At 35.5% G+C, this 27,551-nt stretch overlaps 1 protein-coding gene and 1 long non-coding RNA gene across 7 annotated transcripts in view; both read left to right on the forward strand.

Annotated features, from left to right (window-relative positions):
- The window catches only part of LOC101745029 (potassium voltage-gated channel protein Shaker), a 527,752-nt gene that overhangs the window by 124,784 nt on the left and 375,417 nt on the right, over positions 1 to 27,551 (forward strand). The window lies entirely within an intron of this gene.
- On the forward strand, positions 315 to 11,911 carry LOC110384998 (uncharacterized). Its single transcript, XR_002430350.3, has 3 exons — positions 315 to 9,073; positions 10,709 to 10,825; positions 11,500 to 11,911. It is a non-coding gene; the product is annotated as an uncharacterized LOC110384998 (long non-coding RNA).

Here is a 27,551-nt window from a genome sequence, read left to right on the forward strand (position 1 = left end):
AAACAATAACTGAAAAAAAACTTATATGTTCTGACTTGTGTGGCATGTTCTTTACTTGCATAGATCTGTAGATAAGCACACAGTTCATAGGATGTTGAGCGATTACCGGAGCTTTTGGTACATCTACGACAACGTCTGCTTATATGATATTATTACGACGTCTCAGGTGCTTTTTTTTTATTGCTTATATGAATGGACGAGCTCACAGCCCACCTGATGTTAAGTGGTTACTGGAGCCCGTAGACATCTAGAACGTAAATGCGCCACCCACCTCGAGATATAAGTTCTAAAGTCTTAGTATAGTTACAACGGCTACCCCACCCTTCGAACCGAAACGCATTACTGCTTCACGGCGGAAATAGGCGGGGTGGTGGTACCTACCCGTGTAGACTCCCAAGAGGTCCTACCACCAGCTTTGGGATAGTAGTGTCCAGATGTTTCGTGGAAGAAATAGGCAGGTTCCTGGTATCACACCATATCCGCCAAATTGTGTAATAATAAAGATTTTTATTTCAAGAATAAAGTAGAACAAAATTGTACATAATTTAAATGGATCAAAAATGAAAAAAAGATAGCAATCGAAATCATTAACATTTTGTTTTTTAATAATGCTTTCAAAATATTATATCAGAGTAATAAACTTATTGTATTCTTAGCGGTCTTTGATACGTATGGAAATTTCTTATTATGAATTTATTTAGGCTTAAATTATACATAGAGCTAGAGTGTATCACTTAAAAAAAGCCACATACTAAGTGTAATTGTAACTATACTGAGACTTTAGAACTTATATCTTAAGATTGGCACATTTACGTTGTAGATGTCTATGGGCTCCAGTAACCACTTAATACTAAGTGAGCTGTGAGCTCGTCTACCCATCTAAGCAATAAAAAAAAAGTTTTTTGAACATACCTCAATACCTAATCGCATTGACCGTCTGACCTTTTTGTTTTGAAAACCGGAATTGTTTGTTTTAAAAAGGCTTAGGATAATGAAGGCGTCGTCCCAACGACAAAACCCGAAATCAGCTTTCCAACCTCGTCGTTTCGAAGACTATAAACTTCGCGATGAAGTCAGGAAACTCGGATGTAATTTTAGATATCACATTTTTTACTTTCGTCCGCACTCAAATATTTTATAACTTATTTGAGGCGTTTAATTCATTTAGCTTGGATCGTTATTGAGTTTGGAAAATGAGTTTTCCAATCAGCTACTTGGACGTGTTTTAAGTGCTTTTCATCGTGGTAACGAAAGAAAATATTGTTTTAGTGTACTCATGTTTCACTATAATAATACAACTGTTATGATTAAATACTGTGAATTGGTATGAAAATAAGTGTTTTGAGGTTTGAACGCACACAAAACGACATTTGAATTTGTGAGGTGACGTCGACTGTATGATTTGGTGTCGGGTTCGGCCATTATCAGAAATCGTCGCCTCTTCAAGTTCCTCGGAAACAACCGGCTAGTAGTACTCAACGGAGAAGTCATTATTGTATGGATTCGCAGATGGCTAATTGCCGCTCTTATTTACAATCACATTGTCAAACATTAGATCGTTATCTATAAAGTTAAAGCTATTTTTGTATACATATTTTTTTATTTCTAACAATAAAAATATGCGCCCATGGATCATGCATCTCTGTCTGAGCCATGGTGTCTTTCAAAGCCCTTCTTGAAGAAATCAGGTGTACGGAAGCAAACAAACTCTCCAAAGGTTTGTTCACCGCCTTTCGGGTATTAATTTTTTTCGTGTCAAGAATTTGTCTGAACTGTGGAAAAAGTAGAAGTCTATCGGTGTAAGGCCAAAGTTTCAACGCTGCCTCTCGTTGTTTAGAGTTTTAGGAACCATCTGTCATGCTGCGAGCGTTGTTGTTTAGGACTATCGCAGCTGGAACGAGCGATTAACCCAGGTTGGCTAAAGATTCGCAAGCCTCTCCATCATTATGTCCAGTTCTTCACGGTGCACATCTACAGTAATTCTAGTGCTATTTGGTAAGCAATGATGAATTATACCCGCAAAATTATAATTTGCGTAATTACTAGTGGTAGGATTTCTTGTGAGTCCACGCGGGTAGGTACCACCACCCTGCCTATTTCTGCCGTGAAGCAGTAATGCGTTTCGGTTTGAAGGGAGGGGCAGCCGTTGTAACTATACTTGAGACCTAAGGTCTTATATTATAACTATAAATATAACTTATATCTCAAAGTGGGTGGCGCATTTACGTTGTAGATGTCTATGGGGTCCAGTAACTACTTAACACCAGGTGGGCTGTGAGCTCATCCACACATCTAAGCAATAAAAAAAAATTAAAAAAAATACCGGCACTAGACCACCAAAATTAAATAGTGACTATAACTTTTTAGGGGTATTTTTCGTTTGGCACATGCCTAGGTCCTAATTCAGGGCTCAAGCAACATTATGCCCTCTTAAAATTATCAAAAATAATCCATTTTTCATCACAAGTGACAATGCTATTAAAATCCCTTCGTTTATGTGTCTATTAAGCAACGCGAGGCATACTTTAACGCGATCCTCGCGCTGGCGCTCACTCAGTTCGTGTGACACCTACTTATCAAGTTTTTCTTTTACCTTGATGACCAATTTGACGCAAATGGACCAATATTAATATGATGCTATGAAAGCTCCTACTAGGTCAGCGATACATTGAGTATCGTCACCATTCACTATCATTTTTAATTCATCGTTGTTGACTTTAGTGTGATGCCGACCATGGGGCTCATTTAAAAAAAAACCGTATCGAAAGCCTTCAAATTAATAACAAGTCATTCTTTCGTTCATATTGGGCACTGGGTTACATAGCATTCATGTTGTGAGCCGCTTATGAATTGCTGCAGCGACAAAATTCGTGTTTCCTTAATTACTTTTATTTTTATCGTGTCTATACCGACGAAAAACACAAATGTAGTGAAAACTAAACACTAATCAATAAATAAATTTTAAAATAGTTTCATTCTTTTTTAAATAAAACTCATATGAATCTTAGAATTCATTGCCAGTCATACATACATACGTTACGTTTCAAATGACCAGTATTGTGAACCGACAACTTCATTAGCAACGCCTTATCACGTGGAATGAAGTATACTCAACGGTGGGTTAGTTTATTAATTAGTTTACTATCCTCTGAACTTCAAAAGCTACTCATTAATGGTTATACTAAAAAAAATATCTAATTAATCATAAATTATGCTGCCTCGTTTAATTACCCTCAATAAAATTCATTAAAAATGAAGCACTATGCAGTAATTCGGGTAGATTTATTAAGCCACAAAATACATAAATAGACTGCGGTTACGTGATTATGTCTGGTTTTGGCTTAATGGAAATTTTCAATATGCCGAGGCGGCCCGAAAATTAATTAGCGAACAAGTAAATTAATCCTTTCTATAAAATTATTATTTTGGCACTTGAAACGAATCCACAAGCTTAAAGCTTAGGTTGACAGTTCGACGTAGGTTGTGAAAGCTATTTCAATTCTATCTGTAATATCTGAAACCATTACAATACTAATGCATATGAATATTAAGGGATAAGAAAGCACTGAGAGGGATATAGTGATCACCAAGAATTTATGACATAGTTTTATGTAGATAAAAACTACACAACGATTAAAATCTCTTTTTTTATATCATAGTTATTGTATTAAAAAGGGGATAGTTCGGTTGTAAAAATACCACTTATATAAAATCATACAGGCATACATAGATCACGCTTAATAATTCGCCCACGAAAGGGATTTTAGCGAATAATCCAATAGTACCAAAAAAAAAAAACAATAGCATCGGTGAAGGAGCACTACAGACTGCCACCGCACTCATTTCTCTCGCAACCACCTTACGCGTAACACCTGTGTACCTGTATATCGTCACAGCCGTTATTTTAAAATATAATTTAGAAGGAAAAAAAAAGCATTCATTTCCTTTGTACACCACCACTGCTTGCCTCCTCTTCCTCGCCAACACAAACCGAGAAACTCATTTTAAAATCTTATGATTAGAAAAAATTGTTTCCTGGAGTTTAGTCCTTGATATTTCTTCTCTAGCTTGGTTATGCTAAGCATACTATCAATGAGCTGTCGAACTAGATTATTACAATAAATTTGACTTTAGGTATCCTAAAATATGGTCAAATTTCATTTCAAAACCTAACTTTCGGTATAATTTAAGTCCTTCTTCAAACGAGGCTTGTGGAGAGTATTAAGCGGTAGGCAGCGGCTTGGCTCTGCCCCTGGCATTGCTGAAGTCCATGGGCGACGGTAACCACTCACCATCAGGTGGGCCGTATGCTCGTCTGCCTACAAGGGCAATAAAAAAAAAAAAAGTGCAAAACAAAACTTTCGATATTGACATCGTCACTAAACTTAGCTGAAACTTGGGTGTTTCACAGCTTCTACTCAAAAACTTGTAGCAAAGGATGACGTCAAAAGTTCAAAAGCTCAGTAAACTCTATGCAAGTAGCTTTCGAAAACTCTATCTAACTATAAGCCAGTATATTAAGTAAAATATTTTGTCCATTTATTTTTTTGGAGAAATCGTAATTCAAAGAGCAGTGCATTCTAGAAAATTTATTACTGTAATTTACAAAGTTATTCGAATATTATTTGCGCACACTGTCACACCTTTTACAGTACAAGCCAGTATTTTTCTGTGGTTTTATCATAACCAAAAATATTGTTTGAAAGTGTAGGCTTAGTTAATATCAAATAAATATTCAAAATTAAGAGCTCTCTTCTAGTCTTATGAAAAAACGCAAAATCATGGAATATAGAATTGGTCATCGATAGTATATATTGATTATCGTTTGCTACAAATTACAACAATAACTAATTTATGTTGCTAGTAAATTATTATTGCCGAAATCATAGCATCAACCATTCAAACAAAATATTTCTAGCAATTGTTAAAATTAAAGAAAGTTCGCTTACAAAAGTATAAACAGTGTGTAGATTTGTTAATTAGTAATTTAACAAAATATATTAATTAAGTCCTTACATATGAAATTGGCGTTTTATACGGGAGGAAAATAAAGTTTTTTTTTTGTAGAATATGTTTAATTAATCAAAATATGCTCCGTTGTTATTTATACACTTTTGCCATCTCATAGGTAGTTCATTGATCTCTTTACTAAAAAAACTACGGGGGCGAGAATCCATAAATAAAAAAATTATGAGGAAAGAACAAATTAATAACTGTTTTCAAAACTAGAATGTATCAGGTAAATGAATTTATAAATTTTAATTTGAAATTCTTAACCAAAGAGGAGATATTCCAGATCAAAGTGGTCAGTACGACAAAACGCTAATTTCATATGTAAGGACCATAGATCTATATAGGTAAGAATTCCTACTTCAGTGGTAAGGACCTAATATTAATGTCATCGTGACGTTTCTAATCGAATTTAAAGAAATTGTTGTAGCACGAAATCATGCGACGTTTTTTTAACATAAACAAAGTTTTGAAAACGTCAACATTGCTCAATTAGTCGTTAATCTTGTTTGAAAATCCTCTCATGGTAGAGCGGAGACCGTGCTCATATGAATAGAGAACGGATTAAAGTAAGCTCTGTGATTTACTGTGCTCTATGCTTTGGAACAGGATATGAAAGTGCACTTCTAATTATGTTTTTCAGACAGAATACGAAAATTCTTGAAAAAAAAGCTTCGGCTGCGTTCATATGATGTTTTTCCTCAAAGCTTGCTTATAAATTTTAAGACTAATTAAGTGTACCTCTCTTAAATCGTTTAGGTAATCGAAGTATGTAAAGTTTAAAATTATAATAAAAAAACGTGCTTCGTGTAAACAATAAATTGAAAATAAAATGTACTCTTAATTTTTTCATATTCTTTCAATTAACTATCGCGTCGAACATTTAAATATGTAGTTATAGATGAGTAAGCAATTACACCTATCAAGCCACCCTTGAACTAGGACGTGTAGGCTAAGAGGGTACGTTCCGAAGGCGGCTTTTACTTAGCACAAAACAGACATATCTCAGTCTTTGTCTATAGGCCTATAACCTCCACTTCGGCTACTTGAGGGACGATAAAGAGAGATTACTAGGTCATATCAAACAACTTCTTTTAGTTTACCCCATGAAATACACAGTTTATTTCCCAAAAAAACACTCTGTGATTATTTACACAATACAAAAATACGCAAATTATGAACCTTATATAAGTGTATATCAATCACCTTTGACCCTTGAATAGATATGGTTTGATGATTAAGCTTGTTTCTTTTTCTAAACCGTCACAAAAAGGGGTCACGTTTAAGCGCATTTGTTTAAAGCTTAATTAATCCTCTCAACAAACGGATTAAAAAGCCAGCGGTCACGTGATGACTGTACTGTTTTTGTACTGTATGTAAATTGTAGAGTATGATAGAAATAGAGCAGAAATCATAGATAGATTAAATAATTAATAATTAAATAAGTCTTAAGATAAAATAATGTGTGTCCTGTATCTAAGTGCTTTGATTATTTGAAACTATGTTAGTAAAATTATATAAATTATAATTATAGTTTAAAATACTCTAAATTGTTTATTATTCTGGAACGCTATCCATTGCGTAAAAAAACACTCGCGGTTCAGCTATGGCTCGCTGATGTCCACGAGCATTATTAAATACACAACATCAGATGTGGAGCGTATTTGTCTATGAAAAATCGGTAAGCTGATTCTGACCCAGCGGGGTGTCATGGAAGACCAGCGGTGAAGATCGAGAGACGCAAGGGAAGCTCAGCCTACCCAAAAAAAAAAAAAAAGTTTTTGACTTAATAAACATAAACTAACTCTGAAAGGTTTCTTATTTATCTGTCCCATCTCTAAAGCATGCAAGATTTAATTAAAAACCGTTTTTAACGCGCAACAACCATCGGCTTGGAGCATAAATAATTACATATTACCGCGTACACAGACTCAGAGACCATTGAAACCCCATTAACTACGCTCTTATTCATTTCCATTCAACGAAGGTAGCTATTTTCCCATGTAATATCTCTTTATATACCCGTTGACAGGTCGAGAGGCTAGTGAAAGCGTGTCTGTAAACATTTTTGAGGTCACCCAAAGGTGTTTGCGTGTTAGCCCAGTTCCGACTTTCGACCTTATGTTAATAAACGTTGTAAACTTCTTAAATTATGTTCTTTTTTATCTATTGCTTAGATGTGTGGACGAGCTCACAGCCCACTTGGTGTTTAGTGGTTACTGGAGCTCATAGACATCTACAAACCTAAATGCGCCACACACCTTGAGATATAAGTTCTAAGGTCTCGGTATAGTTACAACGGCTGCCCCGCCCTTCAAACCGAAACGCATTACTGCTTCACGGCACAAATAGGCAGGGTGGTGGTACCTACCCGCGCGGACTCACAAGAGGTCCTACCACCAGTTCGTAGTTTAGATAGTATTAAGTTGCGCGTTCGAGGGTAGTTTTTTAAAATTTCATTGCGAATCTGATTAGCAAATAGCCCACTCACTATCTTGATGATAACCTTGTCTATTACTGCTTAGTTGGTGCTGATCTGAAGGACAAGAACTCCGCTACTGTAAAGGCACTGAAAGAATAACTTAACGTCAGCAATATGAGTGCGTGTTACGAGCAACGACGTCGACCGTGACGTCATCATTCACTCACCTACAGCATTAAGATCTTCATTAAGGCATTAATTAATTAATTAATTCACTTAAATAAAATTTTAGACGTATTTGTTATCTCGTCTTGAAAATAAATCCTTGACATCACATGTATCATAATAATATATTGTCAATAGTAAATTTACTTAGTGTATATTGTTAGCGTGCCATTTTGTCATGTTGTCACTAGTTAAAACTGAGCATCTATATATTAATACGTGAAGCAAAAACTTTGTATCCCTTTTTCTTCGGATTCCTTTTTACGAAAATTGCGCGGACGAAGGAGTATGAAATTTCCCACACGTATAGAAAATATAGAGAAGTAGTGCAGAATGTTAAAATTGTTTTTAATTATGCATTAATGATACATTAAATCAATAAAAAAAACATTACGCACACTAACAACTATTTGACAAATACACGCATAAGTTTATTGTCAAACTTTTATTATTGTTTATAGTCTGTGGTCAAATTGAGAATAGATTAATATTGTTTGTCTTTAATATTAATTGTCTATAGTGTGGTCTTGGCGGAATATGTGATTATAGAAGTTTAATTAATAGTCTTTTACAATAGAGCCATAGTAATGTACAAACTTATATTTTCAATTAATTACAGTTGAATGTCGGCTACTGCGGGGCCACTAGTTATATTAAATATGCGAATATCGATACAGTTGCATACATCGCACGATACAATTTCATCGGGTATCTTTGACGCCACAACGACTTCAATCTGCGCGTATGATGATTTTATTTAATGAGTAGTAGGTACATAATTGAGTTAGTTGTGAGCTCATACGTGTGTATTAATGCCTAACGTGAACTCATAATACACGAACAAATCAACATGCAAAACAAACGTGCCAATATAAAACTGTTTACCATATTTATTTATTTATTTATTAAGTTACACCAACAAAATGATCATCAATACAAAACATTGAACAATTGACAAAAGTTCATGGCAGATGTCACCTCAATTATAGGTGCAATCGACAGAGCATTAACATAAAAAAAAAATATACAGCTAAGATTTACCATATCAATGTATTACTCATTAATTATTCGAATTCAGGTATAGAACAGCGAATCCATTTCTTTTCTGATTCGACTATTCGTATAGTATTAGTAAGCTAAGATAGACAGTGAACTTAGCGCTTGCCATTGACACTATAATGTTTACTAGAGATCCCGCAGTAGTCGAAATTCGACTATAATTAATTGGAATTGTAAGTTTGTACACTATTATGATTGTATTTTATACTTCTATAATCACAAATTTCGCCAAGACTACACTATTACAAATATTAACAAAGGCAAACAATATTTAATCTATTCTCAATTTGACAACAGACGTCAAGAACAAAAGTTTGACAATAAATAGTATGCTTGCGTGTGTGCGTCAAATACATGGTATGTAGTGTGTGTAATGTTTTCTTTATTGATTTAATGTATCTTTTATGCATTATTTTAAAAAAATATTAGCAATGTGCACTTCTTCTCTATATTCTCTACTAGCGACTTGCCCTCGCTTCGCTTCGGAAACATTAAAACACACATGAAAACAAAAAAAAAATTAAAAAAAAAAAAAAGTAGCCTATGTTCATCAGGGACAATGTCGGCTTCTAATGGAAAAATATTTTTTCAAATCTGTCCAGTAGTTTCAGAGCCTATTCGAAACAAACAAACAAACAAATCTTTCCTCTTTATAATATTAGTATAGATAAGTGTGGAAAATTTCATACTCCTCCGTCCGCGCAATTTTCGTAAAAAGGGATACAAAATTTTTGCTTCACGTATTAATATATAGATTTCGCCATCAAATATAACACTTGTAACTATACTGAGACCTTAGAACTATTACTTAAGGTGGGTGGCGCATTTACGTTGTAGATGTCTATGGGCTCAGGTAATAACTTAACACCAGATGAACTGTGAGCTCGTCCACCCATCTAAGCATAAAAAAAAAACTTGAGGTTTTGGTACAAATATATTATGTGTAGTGGCTTGCTACATACCTTTGAAGGACCATTTCATTGATAACAAGATTGTGTGATCGTTTCTAAAATAACCCCTTCGTTCCTCGTTAACGCGATTAGACAATAATTATGCAGACCCAACTTCGGTCGCAAATCGTAAAAGTTCCTGGTTCTATTTTAGTTACATATTTCATTCTGACTCGTTATGAAAAGACCGTTTTAGAACGGTCTCAGTTTAATTAGATTTCGGTAATTTTATCACACGTTTTTTATAAAAAAAAATGATTTTATTTGATTTTGAAAGACCATGCTATTTATAAGGGATTTTACTCTGTGTAACTGGAACTGCCGTGCTACGGATTGTGGTCACTAATGATCGTTGGTACAATAGTCAGATAGTAGTTTTCGTAAAGACAAAAAATGGTGTGGACTCGCGCTGATTCAAACCGGTGCCCATATTGATTTGCAAACACATTGACTTGTATATCGGATCCGATTTCAAGATAACACCGGGTTTTGTTATCCGTGTGCTTTATAGTCTGTGTTCCAAGGGTAGTGCTCCGCCTGTATGTTTGAGCTCATCCCGGATGATACCGATATTACTGCAAGAAAAATCCAGATTACCATGCTCGAGGATAAATTATACTCGAGGAGTAAGTTTTTTTTTATTCCATAGATGGGTGGACGAGCTCAGAGCCCACCTGGTGTTAAGTGGTTCCCGGAGCCCATAGACATCTACAACATAAATGCCGCCACCCACCTTGAGATATGAATTCTAAGTTCTAGAATTCTTCTAGTCTAGTTCTAGTCTTAGAATTCATATCTCGTATAATTACAACGGCTGCCCCACCCGTCTAACCGAAACGCATTACTGCTTCACGGCAGAAATAAGCAGGGTGGTAGTACCTACCCGTGTGGACTCACAAGAGGTCCTGCGACCGGTAATTATGCAAATTATAATTTTGTGGTTTTGATTTTTCACTGAGACACTCAATCGTGGACTTTCAGAGATTTTTCTAGGCTATGCGATAAAATCGAAATTTCATGTATATTTAAACCTTTTTCCCAGTCTCATCGTGATGGACATTGACATTTTTTAAGGTTGAAGCCACGGATGCCACTTACTGTTGAATTAAATTACCAAACGGACCTGAATTATAAACTATGATTTCATTTGCCTATTCACGTGAGTTTTATCTCCTTTTATTACCTTTATATTCGGACAAAACACAATACACCATTATTATTTTATTGAAGAGGAGAACCCAGAGCATTTTAATTAAATCACAAGCGACGTATTTTCCTTGTAATTTTTTATGCTCATAACAAATCCTCTACAATATAATATTTTTAATAAAACTAACAATATTAGATAGAGGAATGTTCCTTTATATTCCGAGCTACAAGGAAGCTTAACAATTTGTCCTAGCACACCAGTACAGACGTTGTTTTATAATTAAATTCCATTCTAACAAATCTTAGGTTGCTGGGTAGATTTAGTACGATATCAATTATTACTAACATTTAGATTACTTTGCGTTAGGGTTCGTAATAATTTCTTAATACTTATTTATCTGAGTGACGCTCCAGATTCGCGTCAGTTCATCTCCTCCCGTGAATGTCGTGAAAAGCTATTAAGGGAGTTACCGGCGCAGCAGCGTTGTCTAAGTATTATACTAGCGTACCGTGATTGTTTACCACCGGCATTTACTGGTAGTAGAGCATTTTATTAGTACACACGAGTAGATACTACCATCTTATTTCTGCTCCTAACGTGTGACGTACCAGCAATTTAATCTATATTCTCATTAATAGCATTAATTAAGAACTGAATAATTAATCTACTATAAATATTTTTAGACTCCATTTTCATTTACAACGGGATCTGTTGGTTTAGCTGTAGTGAAAGAACATGATTGTTAAGATAAGATAAGATAAGAAAGGGTCGTCTTACCCCCTTACGGGGGCACAGAACGGGCCTCGGGGTGAACCCACTACCCGGGCAGAAGCTCCCTGTCATGAAAGGCAGGGGTGAACTGATGCAGGGGGAATCGAGGGGGGAAGAGCTATTTGCAGCGTGTCCGGCTGCATTGTACATTGAAATACCGGCTTTAATCGAAATAGACTTTCTGGGAATGAAGGAAAATCACAAAAGGGAATACTGAAAAGTTCAGAATCATTTCTTAACAAAAAGTAGATTTTATATTGTTTTGCTTTTCGGAGCCTACACGAAATTTTCTATTCTTAATAAATAAAAATACAAAAAAAATAATGGGATTTTTATTTACGTATGCCTTTACAGGCAATTTCAGACTGTTACAACTTCAACATTACCTATATTTAAAAAAGCTTTCCTAAATTAAATAGATGATCAAGCTGACGAGTCACCTGGTGTTGAACAGTTTTATCAGTCCCCATACACCAAACTATCGAACGAATGTATCGCAGACAACTTGGAAACGTGAGGTAGGCGAGGATCTTACGTTACAAGCTGCGACACAAAATCAGGATCTTCGGTAATTTAGGTTCATAGTATTAACTCTACAAGCTTGCAACATTCTCACCGTTACTATTGCTTATGAAACAAAACAAAAAAAGATTATAAATAATGACTTTCACGATGAAGGAATAACATCGTTTGTCAAAAAAAAAAAAACGCAAAAAAAAATTAAGTTTGTTTGGTGAGCTCGCACGGCTTAGTGCCACAGACCACTTTCTTTTTGAGCCGGGTGTCTTATGTCTAGAAAGTATACGGGATATGTGGGACTCGGGGGTCGAATATGGTAATAGTCAGGGCGAAAGGTGGTTGCGGATGGGCCTATAGATTAAACGGCTTCCCTGTACTCTTGCCTGACGTCCTATCCCCACTCGAGATAGAATCCGGATAAGGTAGGATCACTACAGTCAACACTACATCCAAACGTGTAGCTCACCTCATAACTTATATCTCAAGGTGGGTGGCGCATTTACGTTATAGATGTCTAAGGGCTCCAGTACCAATTAACACCAGGTGGGCTGTGAGATCGTCCACCCACCTACACAAAAAAAAAAAAAACAATAGCGCCCAACCGGTACAGCCGTTGAGGCGATAGTCGAAGACTTCACGTCGTTACGGTACAGTTGCTGGTCATCCCAGATGATGCCGCTGATGTTCCTCAATACCTCGCTGAACTAAAACGCAGGTTACACCATACTGTTTTTTTTTTTTTATGTACACTCGTTATTCTATTAAACTAAAAATTAGAACTCAAGGATCAAGATAGGTGGCGGATTCTGGTTACCACTCAACACCAGGTAAGCTCCGTGACCTCAGCTGTACATATATATAGGAACAACTGCTGTTGTTAAAAAGGTGTGAAGATTTTTCGCAAATTAAAACAAGCCTTATTAATTAAAAGTTTTACTTTTGTACCTACTCCTAACTTTGTTAATGTTTATGAGTTTTACAAACAAAACACACAGCCCATTCATAAATCAGTACGTTCGCATTGTTACTAAAAAATTTTAATTAAAAGCACCACGAACCGTATAAATCCGTGTATTTTTTTCGATGTTATAAAGGATAATCCTCAAAGAACTTTGTATGAATTTTAATGTAACTAAGAACAACCTTGATTAAATCATCATATAAAAGATTATCTGTAGTCTAATCCCTGATTATTGCCAAAGGACGGATAAATAATTCCGAATCATAACACCGAACTATATATATGTATATATACTGGACCAGACAACCGGACAAATGGTTTTTCCTACACATAAACATCAGTATAAATACCGTCACTCGCTTTGAGTAATGAGATCGAATTGTTAATTAGAATGGGATACAGAATACTTTACCCTGATAAGTTCGAAACCAAAAATCTTATTTCTCAAAATTTGATAGATTTTTCGTTACCACACTTAACAATTAGCCCTTGAAACCAAAGTCCATGACTGCTTCGCAGCAGAATTAGAAAACAAAATGGTACCTAATAATATTCAATACAGAATTAAGAAACAAAATGGTACCTAATAATATTCAATGCAGAATTAAGAAACAAAATGGTACCTAATAATATTCATGAAAGACCGGATGAGTCATGTACCATCTACCCCTGCCCCCCAGAATTCATAACTCAATTGCCAATGATGATGGCTGCATTTATTGATGCAGCAGTAGCAGCAGTAGTGAGTGCAGCAACTGACTGTAGTTTTTGATGTCCACGGGCTCCGATAATCGCTTAACATCAGGTAACCAGCGAACTCGTTTACCCGTATTAGCAATAAAAACTTTAATTTGGAGCATAAACAAATCTACCTTATTTAAAAATAATTAGATACATAGTATAATTATTTCTTTCTTAACTGGTCGTTTACCTCATTATGTACTTATTTTTTAACTAAGGGGCTTTTTATCAACATACATATTTAAAAAATTCTTGCTGCTTTTTTATTTTAAAGCGCGTGACATTTTTCCAGACATATTTACTCGTAAAATATAAATTACAAAAGTCTATACGACTTTAAGTATGTATATTTTTAAATCGAATCCTCCGGAAAAGTTGCTTTCTTACATGTCATTGTGGGGAATATCAGTAAAGGTTTTGAAGTCTGTAATAGACATTATTGCTTCTCATCTTGTTAGTATTTTTAATGATTGTATTAAGTGTGGTGTATTTCCTGACTTAATGAAACATAGTAAAGTGATTCCTCTTTTTAAATCTGGTAGTACTGATGACCCCTCTAACTATAGACCTATTTCAGTACTCCCTACGTTGAGTAAAATCTTTGAAAAAATTATTTTGACACAACTTTTAGAACATTTTAATTCAAATAACCTGCTTCATAATAAACAATTCGGGTTTACAAGGGGTCGCTCTACAACTGATGCAGGTGCTTATCTAATCAAAAATATATTTCAATCTTGGGAGGAATCGCATGATTGTCTTGGAATTTTCTGTGACTTATCCAAAGCATTTGACTGTGTTGAACATGAAACATTGGTGAGGAAACTACATCACTATGGTATTAGGGATGGTGCATTGGAACTTATTACTTCCTATTTATCAGGAAGGATACAAACAGTAGATGTGAAAGGAAATAGATCTTCAGGCACCACGTTGAAAATGGGTGTACCTCAGGGTTCCATTTTGGGTCCTTTTTTATTTCTAATATATATAAACGATTTGCCTAGTTTTATTGAGTCCCGACACGAGGTCGTATTATTCGCAGATGATACATCTTTATTATTTAAAATTAAACGACAATTACAAGTCTATGACGAAGTGAATGATGCGATTTCGTGTGTGGTTCATTGGTTCCGTATCAATAACCTATTATTGAATAGTAAGAAAACGAAATGTATTAAATTTACTTTAAAATGTATTAAATCATCTTTAAATGTGAGACAAGTAGATAGTAATGTAATTGTTTCTGAGGAATCATTGGAGCTTGTTGAGTCAACCGTATTTCTTGGTATAACAGTGGACTCCAAACTGCAGTGGGGACCTCATATTCATAAATTGGCGAGTAAGCTCAGCTCTGCAGCATACGCAGTAAAAAAAATTAGAATGTTAACAAATGCGGATACGGCTCGTTTAGTTTACTTTAGTTACTTCCACAGTGTCATGTCCTATGGCATTTTGCTATGGGGCAATGCGGCCGATGTAAAAATGATATTTATTCTGCAGAAAAGAGCTATACGTGCTATTTATAACATGCACCCAAGGGAATCCCTGAGGGAGAAATTTAAAGAAATTAAAGTTCTCACTATGCCATCCCAGTACATCTTTGATAATTTGATGTATGTTCGTAAACATATTGAGGAGTTTCCTAAGATGTCGGACATACATAATAGAAATACTAGGAACAAACACAAGCTTGTTGTGCCGATGAGTAGGTTACATAAGATACGAAATTCATTCGGGTGTTTGTCTGTGCGCCTGTACAACAAAATCCCACAAGATGTTCAGAACCTACATATACATAGGTTTAAGAAAACTATTAAAGAACATCTGTGCAATAAAGCTTACTATAAAGTCAATGATTATCTAGAAGATTGCACAAAGTGGGAATGAGTTGCTCGCTCCGGGAATTTCAATATTGTAAAATTGTTATGTTATAATTACTTATTGTAACATGAATATTTAAAAAAAAAATATTTAAAATAAAAATAAAAATCTAATATTAAAAAAAAAAAAAAAAAAAAATACATGCCCGCTGAGTTTCTTGCCAATTCTTCTCAGGACGGAGGCTAATTCTTGTGAATTGGCGGTAATTCTTTTGACGTTCAACAAGTATGTACTTTCATTTATGTTGAATAAAACTTTTTTGATTTGATTTGATTTGATTTGATTTGTCTTTCTTACCCTGCCTATTTCTGCCGTAAAGCCACCTTAAAGCAGATTGTGTGACTTTCTCGCCGCATAAATAGGCAGGACGGTGGTACTTTTCCTGTATTAAGCTACCATTAGTAACTTAACATGATATTCAAACGTATTAAATCTGAATAATTGCCAATATATCTTTGTTTTGCCACATACAGTAAAAAAATCTCATAAAACCGATTTCTTTCAAATCCTAAAACGTAAATAACATAATTTTACAAAAATATGACCCTAAACTTAATTGCAGGTAGAAGTGTTTCAATTATGGACAAATTTACATGGCCTACAGATTACTGTTTTTTCAAATTGTCACCTTTAGATTATTTGATTATTTTAATAATGATTTTTTTCGTGGACATCATGATTTAATATTATAATTTACTTTATGTGCCTTCCCCGCCTTAAAATAATTTAATTATATGCCATTAGTTGAAAGCCATCAAAAAAGTGACGCTGTAGAGTGTGCCGAGGAATCAGATAATCATTCATTTGAAAAATATTACTCTTTTCCTGTAGCCACCGGGTAACAATAGTGCAGAAGTAGTATGAACACGTTTTATTGATTCATCATCATCATCATCATCATCATCATCATTCCTTCCTATTACCCTCTGCTGGGGTGTAGGGCTCGGATCAAATTTTTCCATTTACATCGGTCTTGGGCAGTCTGTTCTAGCTCCTCCCACGTCATGCCCAAGACCCCTAGCTCCTGCTCCACCGAGCGACGCCAAGTTGTTCTGGGGCGGCCTCTTTTCCTCTTGCCAGACACTTTCCAGGTCAGACCTCTCTTTGATAGGTGGGTATCGGGCTTTCTCAAAATGTGTTTTATTGATTGCATTGATTTTATTTTTTTTACTTTTTGTGAAGTTCTTCCTAGTGGGAAACTTGTAAGGTGTCAAATTCATGCTGTAATATATTGGTTATGTATTTACAATAACTTGATTACTTTCATCGATCCGCTGTTGCCTTTTTTCTCTTCGAAATAAGCAAATTATCGACTGAAACAATCGCGACCTTGCCCGAAAAACCCTTATTAAATCGAAAAAAGAACGTGCGTGCACAATCACACCTCCACGCTGGCGTTAATGTATTCGTGAACACGTGAAAATACAGTCTGAAAGTAGCACGAAACTGTAATAATAATCGAAATGAGCGCCTTTGTCCGTTTGTGCCAGTTGGTACAAGGTCTCGAAGCAAGGTCGCGACGTTAAGGCTCTGCCCACTACAACTTATGTAATCTTAAGTCAAAATCGCGTGACTTTTTTATTTATTTATTTTTGTTTATGAAATATAATCACTTTCATATTTTATTGTTACCTAAAATAAATGAGATTTCTGTCAACCACCTACACTGTGTGTAATTCAATAAAAAAAAAATGATTCAACGATTAGATATAATGATATTTTGATGAAATGTTTTATATATATTTACATACTTACGCGAGTTTCTCAATAGTTAACAATCGAACCTGACATGTGGCAATGCGAGCTAATTCTAGTTTTACTAGCTTTAAATGACGAGAAAGATTGCTGGCACTCTCCTCGTAGTCTAAATCTTAATTATATAGCATATTTGCTACCAAACCCTTCAAACGGAAACAAATACCTGTTTTGTGGCAAAAAATAGACAGTTTGATGGTATCTACAAGTGCCCTTGCAGACTCACCCACGCCCTTCCGTTAGTAATTAGCGAATAATCATTTTGGTGGTCTTAATATTTATTACAGGTCGAAATGCTTCCTGCAAAATTTTAACCCCGAATCAATCGCACGTATCGATACGAATACACTTAACATCTAATGCCTAGGCTACACCTACTTCAAAACATTAATTTTAAAGCTTCTTAAAGCTTTTTAATGCTTTTTACTGGTGGTAGGGTGTCTTGTGAGTCCGCACGGGTAAGTACCACCACCCTGCCTATTTCTGCCGTAAAGTAGTAATGCGTTTCGGCTTGAAGGGTGGGGCAGCGGTTGTAACTATACTGAGACCTTAGAACTTACATCTCAAGGTGGGTGGCACATTAAAGCTACGTTACATATAGTCTCCGTGTATACGCTACCCGTTCTAACATATTCTTTGTTCACACATGGGCACCGTATAACGTTCAACGTATCCGTCATTACTGGATACGATGTTCACAAGCAAATTCGTAGTATACCGCCGCTGTTCCACCAGGATGAAACTTGTTTGTCTAGCTGCACCGCCCGCCGGCCCCCTCACCCCCGCACTGAATCTATCCGGTAAAATTGTACGCTAACATGACGGATACGTATTCCGTTCATTCAGCGTTCGATGACAAAACGGAATGTCCTAATTTACCGGAACGTTTTTTTTTTACTGTATACTGAATACTGTACCATATGTGAAATCGCTCATACAACTCCATGCTCCATCGATGAAAAAAAACGTATCTGACAAAACGGACCAGTAAAACGGAGACCGTGTGTGAACGGGCTGTAAATATCTATGGGCTGCAGTAACCACTTAACACCAGGTAGGTTTTGAGCTCGTCCACACATCTAAGCAAAAAAAACAACTTCGAGATATTTAATGTTAAAATTGTCTCTTACATTGACTCTGAAAAATCACGTAAAAAAAGTTCTAAAAATATATAAAGTACACACTCAAACAGATATTTGCCAAAAAAAAAGGATCTCTTTCTAATTTCTGAGCTCAACAAATTCTTCTAAAACTCACGTAAGTAATAGGCATTTTATGAATATATATATATAGTTATATTTTTATTGATTACTTCACAGAATTAGTAAAGTCAGTCACTAGAACGGTATTCATAAAATATATGTATTAGAATGATTTTCAAACATTAAGCTATACACACACTGAAACGTATGATTATTTTATTAATAACTAACTGACTCGGCAGACTTCGTAGTGCCTCAATCAATAAATAACAGACCTAAGCTTTTGTATAAAATAAACTTAAAACAAACAAAAGGAATTCGTCCGACGGGGGACACATAAAAGAAAACATAAAATTATTATTTTTATTTAATTCCGATCATTTTCATATTTATCTACCTTTTAAACCTTCTCTGGACATCCACAAATAATTCAAGACCAAAATTAACCAAATCGGTCGGGCCGTCCTCGAGTTTTAGCAAGACTAACGAACAGCAATTCATTTATATATATATATATAGATAATAAAAAAGGGGGAGTTAGTAAATGTGACTAGTTTAGTATTTTTCTCAATAGACAAAGATTGCAGTCCATCGGATAGAAAGTTTAGAATACCAGTTAAGGCAATGGTAGATATTATAGCATCCTGTAAGACAGTGTAAGAGATACTCAAAAAAACTTTACTTTGAAACGAATAACCTTGTGAAACTTTTTAAAAAGTTCAACAAATTTCACGTTTAGTGGTGTAATAGTAACCGCTCGACCCGATTCTTTGGTGTAAATCAAGACTTTTACAGCTTTCAAAGATTTATGAAACGAGCTATTTTAGAAAGTTTACGCGATCTAGTCTTTGTAAGTGTTCCGTTTTACAAAAAAGTCAAAAATCTAAGTTGAATTATCTATACATATAAATGAAATTGGAGTGGCTGTTTGTAATATTGAAATAACTGCTTTTTACTACGTGCATATGAATATATATACGGTGCATACACCAAAATAACATTTTTTACAATTTTTGTCTGTCTGTCTTTCTGTCTGTCTGTCTGGCTGTCTTTCTGTTTGTTCCGGCTAATCTCCGGAACGGCTGAACCGATTTTGACGAGACTTTCACTGATAGGCAGCTGATGATATAAGGAGTAACTTAGGCTACTTTTTTAGACTAGCTTCGCCCTGCAGCTTCACCCGCGGTACGACAATAACATCGCGGGACTCAGCTATCAATAATAAAATTTAATGTTCCAAAGCGAAGCGAGGGCGGGTCGCTAGTATGTTATAAAAGAAGAAAATTAACAGAGTCAATTTAGTCAGGTAAGTTTTTAGAAAACATTCATAAGCCTCATATTAAAGTACATATTTTAAAAAGCTTAGTGATAAGAGTATTGCAAGATTTTCCACATTTTAAAACTTATTTAAAAGTAAGATCAGAGGCGATAGATAAGTTTTAACGCAAGAAGATGGAATCTAGGGGGGCGAATTTGGCTCTCTCTGTGCTTGATACCGTATATTCCATGAGGAGTGCTCTGAGGAATTTTTCGAGATGATCCCTCTATATCCTTTTAACAATCACACTTCCCGACATTTTTTTTTTATTTTTTTTTCTTAGATGGGTGGACGTGCTCACAGCCCGCCTGGTGTTAAGTGGTTACTGGAGCCCATAGACATCTACAACGTAAAAGCGCCACCCACCTCGAGATATAAGTTCTAAGGTCTCAGTATAGTTACAACGGCTGCCCCACCCTTCGAACCGAAACGCATTACTGCTTCACGGCGGAAATAGGCGGGGTGGTGGTACCTACCCGTGCGGACTCCCAAGAGGTCCTACCACCAGTGATTACGCAAATTTTAATTTTGCGGGTTTGATTTTTATTACACGATGTTATTCCTTCACCGTGGAAGTCAATCGTGAACATTAAAATTTGTTGAGTACGTATTTCATTAGAAAAATTCGTACCCGCCTGCGGGATTCGAACACCGGTGCATCGCTACATACGAATGCACCGGACGTCTTATCCTTTAGGCCACGACGACTTCGAAATATAGTTAATCTTGTACTATACGCAACGATTCGGCGTTCATCAACAGTGCATTTCCAGAGATCTTTTTTGCGACGTAACATGCGGCGCTGGAATGAGTTCTCCTCCACGGTGCTCCTCGAGCGCTATGACATGTCCTTCTACAAATGAGACTTGCGAGAGCACTCAGCGGTAGGCAGCCACTTGGCTGTACTCCTGACATTGCTGACGTCCATGAGCCGACAGTAACCACTAACCATCAGGTGAGCCGTATGCTCGTCTGCTTACAAAGGCAATACAAATAAAAAAGGTGTAAGGTGAAGTATATCCATTGTCAATAAAGGAATTGTACATAATAATTATTATATACTTGCCCGCGACTTCGTCCGCGTGGAATAGTTACTTTGGTGTAACGCTAAATTTTACCCGCCTCTTCATTGATGGTCATTCATTATTTATTGGTGCTCCGCTTGTATTGCTCTCAGCGTGTTGTTATATAGCCTATATATAGCCTTCCTCGATAAATGGGCTATCTAACACTGAAAGAATTTTTCAAATCGGACCAGTAGTTCTTGAGATTAGCACGTTCAAACAAACAAACTCTTCAGCTTTATAATATTAACTAGCTTTTGCCCGCGACTCGGTCCGCGTGGAATAGTTACTTTGGCATAGCGCTAAATTTTACCCCCCGCTTCATTTACGTAGAAAGTGGAAATCTTTTATAACATTCTTTATCGGTGCTCCACTTGTATTGGTCTTACCGTGATGTTATATAGCCTTCCTCAATAAATGGGCTATCAACACTGAAATAATTTTTCAAATCGGACGATTAGTTCCTGACATTAGCGCGTTCAAACAAACAAACTCTTCAGCAATATAATATTAAGTATAGATATTTAAATGAGGCGATGTCGTGTGAGTGGTTACAGTAGCCCATAGTCATTGTAACAATAATGCCTTCGCCCACTTTGAGACAAGAGTTTGAAATAATAGTATTAGTACAAATAAAGTTAGTCATTCAAGAGGAACTATTTTGTAGCAAACCCCCTTTTTGTTTTAAAAGTGTGAGTTCAAAAGAAACCGATTAACAGAAAGACAAAGACCGCGGGGGCTCCTTTGAATTAAAGTTAAAACTCATGACTAAATCTGACCTTTCCATTATGAAAAAAAAATCTATTTTACACTGGATTACGAACGAAATTAAATACTTTTCCGTGACTTTGTGCATGAATGAATGGTTCCAATAAACGACGTGAAATAAATACAACTAACATCAATATAAATTTGTCGAAATTTGAACAAACAATTTTTTTTTTTTATTTCTTAGATGGGTGGACGAGCTCACAGCGCACCTGATGTTAAATAGTTACTGGAGCCCATAGATATCTACAACTTAAATGCGCCACTCACCCTGAGATATAAGTTCTAAGCTCTTAAGTATAGTTACAATTATAGTTATTATAAAAGATTGCAGTTCAGCTAAAATACGTAACAATATAAATATATTTTGATTTTAAAAAAAAATTAAAAAAAAAAAAACTCTGATTCACAAATCACATATCAACTCCCTGAAGCACATGGTTTCGCTTCGTTCAAATAAATTGGCTACACCAACTACTGTAATAACCTTCAGGTGGTTTCCGTTCTACATTATTTGTTCACAACCACTTTGAGTTTGGATTGTTGGATCAGTTTATTTCCTAAAAAAGATAATTTCGCCCAGAACTTCGGTAAGACAATTGTGATAACCAGTAATTCAATGACCTTATAAATGTGGTATTCAGGATTTACTGTATACGGTATGTGTAAGCATGTGTAGAAATTAGAGTATTTATGTACTTATCTATTCTAATATTATTTAATACACATTTTAAAAGTTAGGTAGTGCGTTTTATGTACCAACGATTTCCCAATTTTGAATTTATAGATTAATTTCAACAATTATTTTTTTGCGATACAACCAGTCTGGTGCCTAAGTTGACTGTACAATAACTGAACTGAAATTAATACTGTATTCGGGAATAGGAATAGAACAAAAATAGCACTCGTTAAGGCTATGAATTCTTTGGAAGCAATGAGTAATGTATTCAGTCCTCCGTGTTATTTTCAAATTTATATTCTTGTAGTCAATTAAATTATTTAATAAAATAAAGTAGAAGTACTTAAAACCATATAAATAGCTTTATAGAGTTGAAAAGGTAATGTTATTGGAAAAATAATGATACTATAAGCAATGTTTAAATCATGCAACTAATACTACGTGAATATAACGTCCAATGGAACATAATAAAAAACCCACAGAGAAGTGAAATAAATAAATAAAATGTTAGATTAATAAGGTTAGGTTTACTGGTGGTTTACCTCTAGTCATTACTGGTGGTACCACCATCACCCTACCTGTTTCAGATGTGAAGCTGTAATGCGTTTCGGTTTGAAGAGTGGGGCAGCCGTTGTAATTATACTGAGACCTTAGAAGTCATATCTCAATGTGGGTGGCAGCATTTACGTTATAGATGTCCATGGGCTCCGGTAACCACTTAACACTAGGTGGGCTGTGAGCTCGTCCGCCCATCTAAGCAATAAAAAAAATATATATTTGAGTTTAACTAAAATTGTTTATTTGGCTGTAAATCAAAAAGAATATACCTGTCCTAGCATCTTCCCCACTAATTAGTTACCCGTCATCCAACAGCAGTAGGATAATTTTCTTATTAGCTATATCAAACTTCATTCCTATTTCAACGTCTTAAACATTGGACAGCCGTTATTCTGAGGCCACGTGAGACTTTCTCATTTCTTAGTACCTATGGGTTCCTGAGCTCATTTATTCAACTTGGCTACTGAAAAAATTACAGCTTAAGCTCAATAAGTAGTGTTAATATTGATAATACTCAGAAATGTGTTTAATAAACAACGGTTCCAAAGCGTTCACTTTGGTATTCCAATAGAGCTAATCGCGATCGTCTTATGGACGTTCAAAGTTTTACAAAAACAAAGATGACTTGGTATTTAGAGCATATGCACCGAATTTATTTAATTATTTTGTATGTATAGTCACTTAGATCGCTAGCAGCTATGACGGCGTCGAATAGCGTGATTATATTTCGAATAAGCATCATTTGAAACCCCCGGGGGGTACTTTCAAGGGATCATATTAATAATATTTTTAGCCTTTTCTATCTGTAGATAGCTAGGACACGAGGCATCTGGTATTACCCGTTTATACCACAAGGAATTGTGACCCGGAATATAGCATAGAACGAGCTCTGCCTATTTATGTTTTGCTACAGATGTGCATATGAGCTTGTGGTTGTTATACAGACATCACTTTGTGAATATCGCTACAGACCTTGAAATATGAGGTCTAAGTAGCAATTTTATAGTATCACTAGCCCAGTTTGTACTAGGTACTAGGGTATCCAAATACAAATATGTAGGTTGTGGTGATGGGGGTTGGTTGAGGGGGCGGTTCGTTTTGTTGTTTCACCATCATAAACATTGCGCTGGTACATACAGCCTATAGCGAATACACTAATGTATGCTAATCAGAATCAATTGATTTGGGTTTGCCTGATAAAAAAAAAAAAGATTGCGCCATTGTGAAAAGAAACAAAGATTGTATGTGCGACTACCGGGAAAATAAGGAAAAGCGGCGAATTACGCAAGAACGATTCGGAAAACAAAATAATTTATGAAATGGAATATGAAGAAATCGATGTGTCTGATATACATCGCTTCGCCAAAACATCGCGAGCGAGACTTTGCCAATACTAAAACAGTAATGTAAAACAAGACTTTGAAAAGGGTCGAACTTCAATACAATAACGTGAATTCCATTTAAACGAAGAATTTCTTGTTTGTTGCTATTTGAAAACGAACCTTACTGCGGAACGTTAAGTCATATATGATTATTATCTATATATTAATACGTGAAGCAGAAACTTTGTAACCCTTTTTACGAAAATTGCGCGGACGGAGGAGTATGAAATTTTCCATACTTATAGAGAATATAGAGAAGAAGTGCACAATGCTAATATTTTTTTAAAATAATGCATAAAATATACATTAAATCAATAAACGTTACACACACTACATACCACTAGTATTTGACGCACACACGCATGCATACTATTTATTGTCAAACTTTTGCTCTTGGCGTCTGTTGTCAAATTGAGAATAGATTAAATATTGTTTGCCTGTATTAATTTTTTTTTATAGTGTAGCCTTGGCGAAATTTGTGTACAAACTTACAATTCCAATTAATTATAGTCGAATTTCGACTACTGCGGGTCCTCTAGTTATAATAAATACAGGATAACCATTTCGTGTCGGGTACTCGTGACGCCGTGCATTAAATGCAAGGTCACCGTACAGTCGCATGCAAAATTGTTCGCGTTTTAAACGTTATTGGGTCATACGCGTTCGGGTTTTATGAATTTTTAACAAGTTTGTGGAGCAATAAATGTTTTATGCAACGAATTAATTATGATAGTAGTAATTAATGTTTAGTATTGCGTTTGGTTGTTTTGATGTCTTTTAAATAGCACAACATCAAACCATTTTCATATATATATGTTGTTGTTGGGGCTGCCTCGGTTCTGTAGCGCGTCGGGCATGTTTGCCGAGGCATGAGTCGATTGCTCGATTGCGGAGAAGGTGCATATCCCTGATATTTTTTTTAATATTTTTATTGCTTAGATAGTTGGACGAGCTCACAGCCCATCTGATATTAAGTGGTTACTGGAGCCCATAGACATCTACAACGCAAATGCGCCACCCACCTTGAGATATAAGTTCTAAGGTCTCAGTATAGTTACAACGGCTGCCCCACCCTTCAAACCGAAACGCATTACTGCTTCACGGCAGAAATAGGCGGAGCGGTGGTACCTACCCGTGCGGACTCACAAGAGGGGGACTCACCAGTAAGATTCGTAGACCATTATGACTGTCGGTACTTGAACCATTGTACCATGGTTCACTTGCGGACTAAATAATAATAATAAGAATGGTTGGTTCGAAGTAAGTATCTGTTGAATGGAATATTTTAAATGTATTCAACTGATAATTATTTTTAATAAATGTACCTTTTTTATTTGTTTGGTTTTGGTAATTTTCAGTATGTTTCAATGATACTATGTACACATACGAGTATATATGGACTTGTTGCTGTTGTCTGAAATAAAATAAATCATTCATCATTCATATATTACTTTAGCAAGTCAAAGAACGCCAAATGGGATTCCCACGATTGTTTTAAAATTGACAAATTATAGTCTACTAAGCGAACTATTGTCGTATTTTGCTTTATTTTCATCAAAGTTATTTAGGAAGTAGCTGCGCTTTAAAAAAAAAGTTTCGTCTTAAAATTAATTTTAATTGGAATCTCTTTTCGAAATATATTATTATTATACTTAATGTTTGTTACTTTCCAAATAACTAGATACTATATCGCTAGCTTTAATTCCAATGCAACTGAAATTTTGACTAAGCGTCATAAGGAAGGTAACACTAATTTATCTTATGGTATCTTTTGGCGCGGTAAGTCTTCCACCGGCCGGCTTTTAATATAAAAAATACAAACTATGACAAAAAATACCAATTTCTCAATTTTGGAAGTCGTCGTGGCCTAAAGGAAAAAACGTCCAGTGCATTCGTATGTAACGATGCACTGGAGGCGGGTATCAATTTTTCTGATGAAATACGTACTTAACAATTGTTCACGATCGACTTCCAACGTGAAGGATGGACGTGAAGGAATAACACCATGTAATAAAAATTAAACCCGTAAAATTATAATTTGCGTAATTACTGGTGGTAGAATCTCTTGTGAGTCCGCACGGGTAGATACCACTTCCCTTACATATCTCAAGGTAGGTTGGTGGCGGCATTTACGTTGTAGATGTCTATGGGCTCCAGCAACTACTCAACATCAGATGAACTGTGAGCTCGTAACTCACCTAAGTAATAGAAATTAAATCACAGAAATAATACCATAATAATCCACTAGCGTTCGCTGCCTTAGAATTTGGTAATGTCGGTCTATTCATCAACTACCAGTCGAAGCCCGTAGATTTGTTTCGTTTTGATAATATAATTGTTGATTTTGTTTAATAGTATTAGTTAAGGGTCGTGTTATGAGAAATTATAGTATTTATACTATAGCAATTATAGTAGTTGTGCAAAAATATTCTTCTGCCGCTAGATATCTTGTGATATGTGCAATTTTCGATTATTTAATAATAATAATAATGTTTTTATTGCAAGTAACCATGACTCATATAAATTGTTAATAAGACTTAGACCTATGTTAGTAGTTATATTTACATCACAATGAATTACTGTCGTAACATCCCATGGGAGATGGCACCACAGCGACCCATGTATACACAGTCCAGCCTGCTTGCGATCATGCTCAGGATACTGTTGGAGCTGGCCCTCACTCTGCTTACCAGAGATGTACACCTCTTACGCATGGTAGCGTAAAAACAATCCAAGTGCGCGTCTGCAAACATTTAAGCTAAAAAACCACAAACAATAAAATCGACCAACTTAAATTATTGTCAAATGGATACAATTTTTTTTTGTTTTCTCTCTATTTCTGATCTCGACTGTACATTTATAAAATGGCTTGGTAACGTAAAACTCATACAGCAATTACTATTCTCACGTGTTTTAAAGCAGTTAAAACTTCAGAATTACTGCTGGAAGTCTCATTATTGCTTGTAATTCAATTCCGAAGTATTTTTCCATATTCTATTCGTTTTAGCTTAGGAATGATGGAATAAGAATTTTCCTCGTAGCATTGTACATTACATTCGTTAAAATTACAATACAATTTATGATAATTTCTTATGAGTGCCCTTTCATAATCTTTCCCTATCTCTTCCACATT

The sequence above is a fragment of the Bombyx mori genome, chromosome 1, assembly GCF_030269925.1.
Source record: "Bombyx mori chromosome 1, ASM3026992v2".
Lineage (NCBI taxonomy): Eukaryota > Metazoa > Arthropoda > Insecta > Lepidoptera > Bombycidae > Bombyx > Bombyx mori.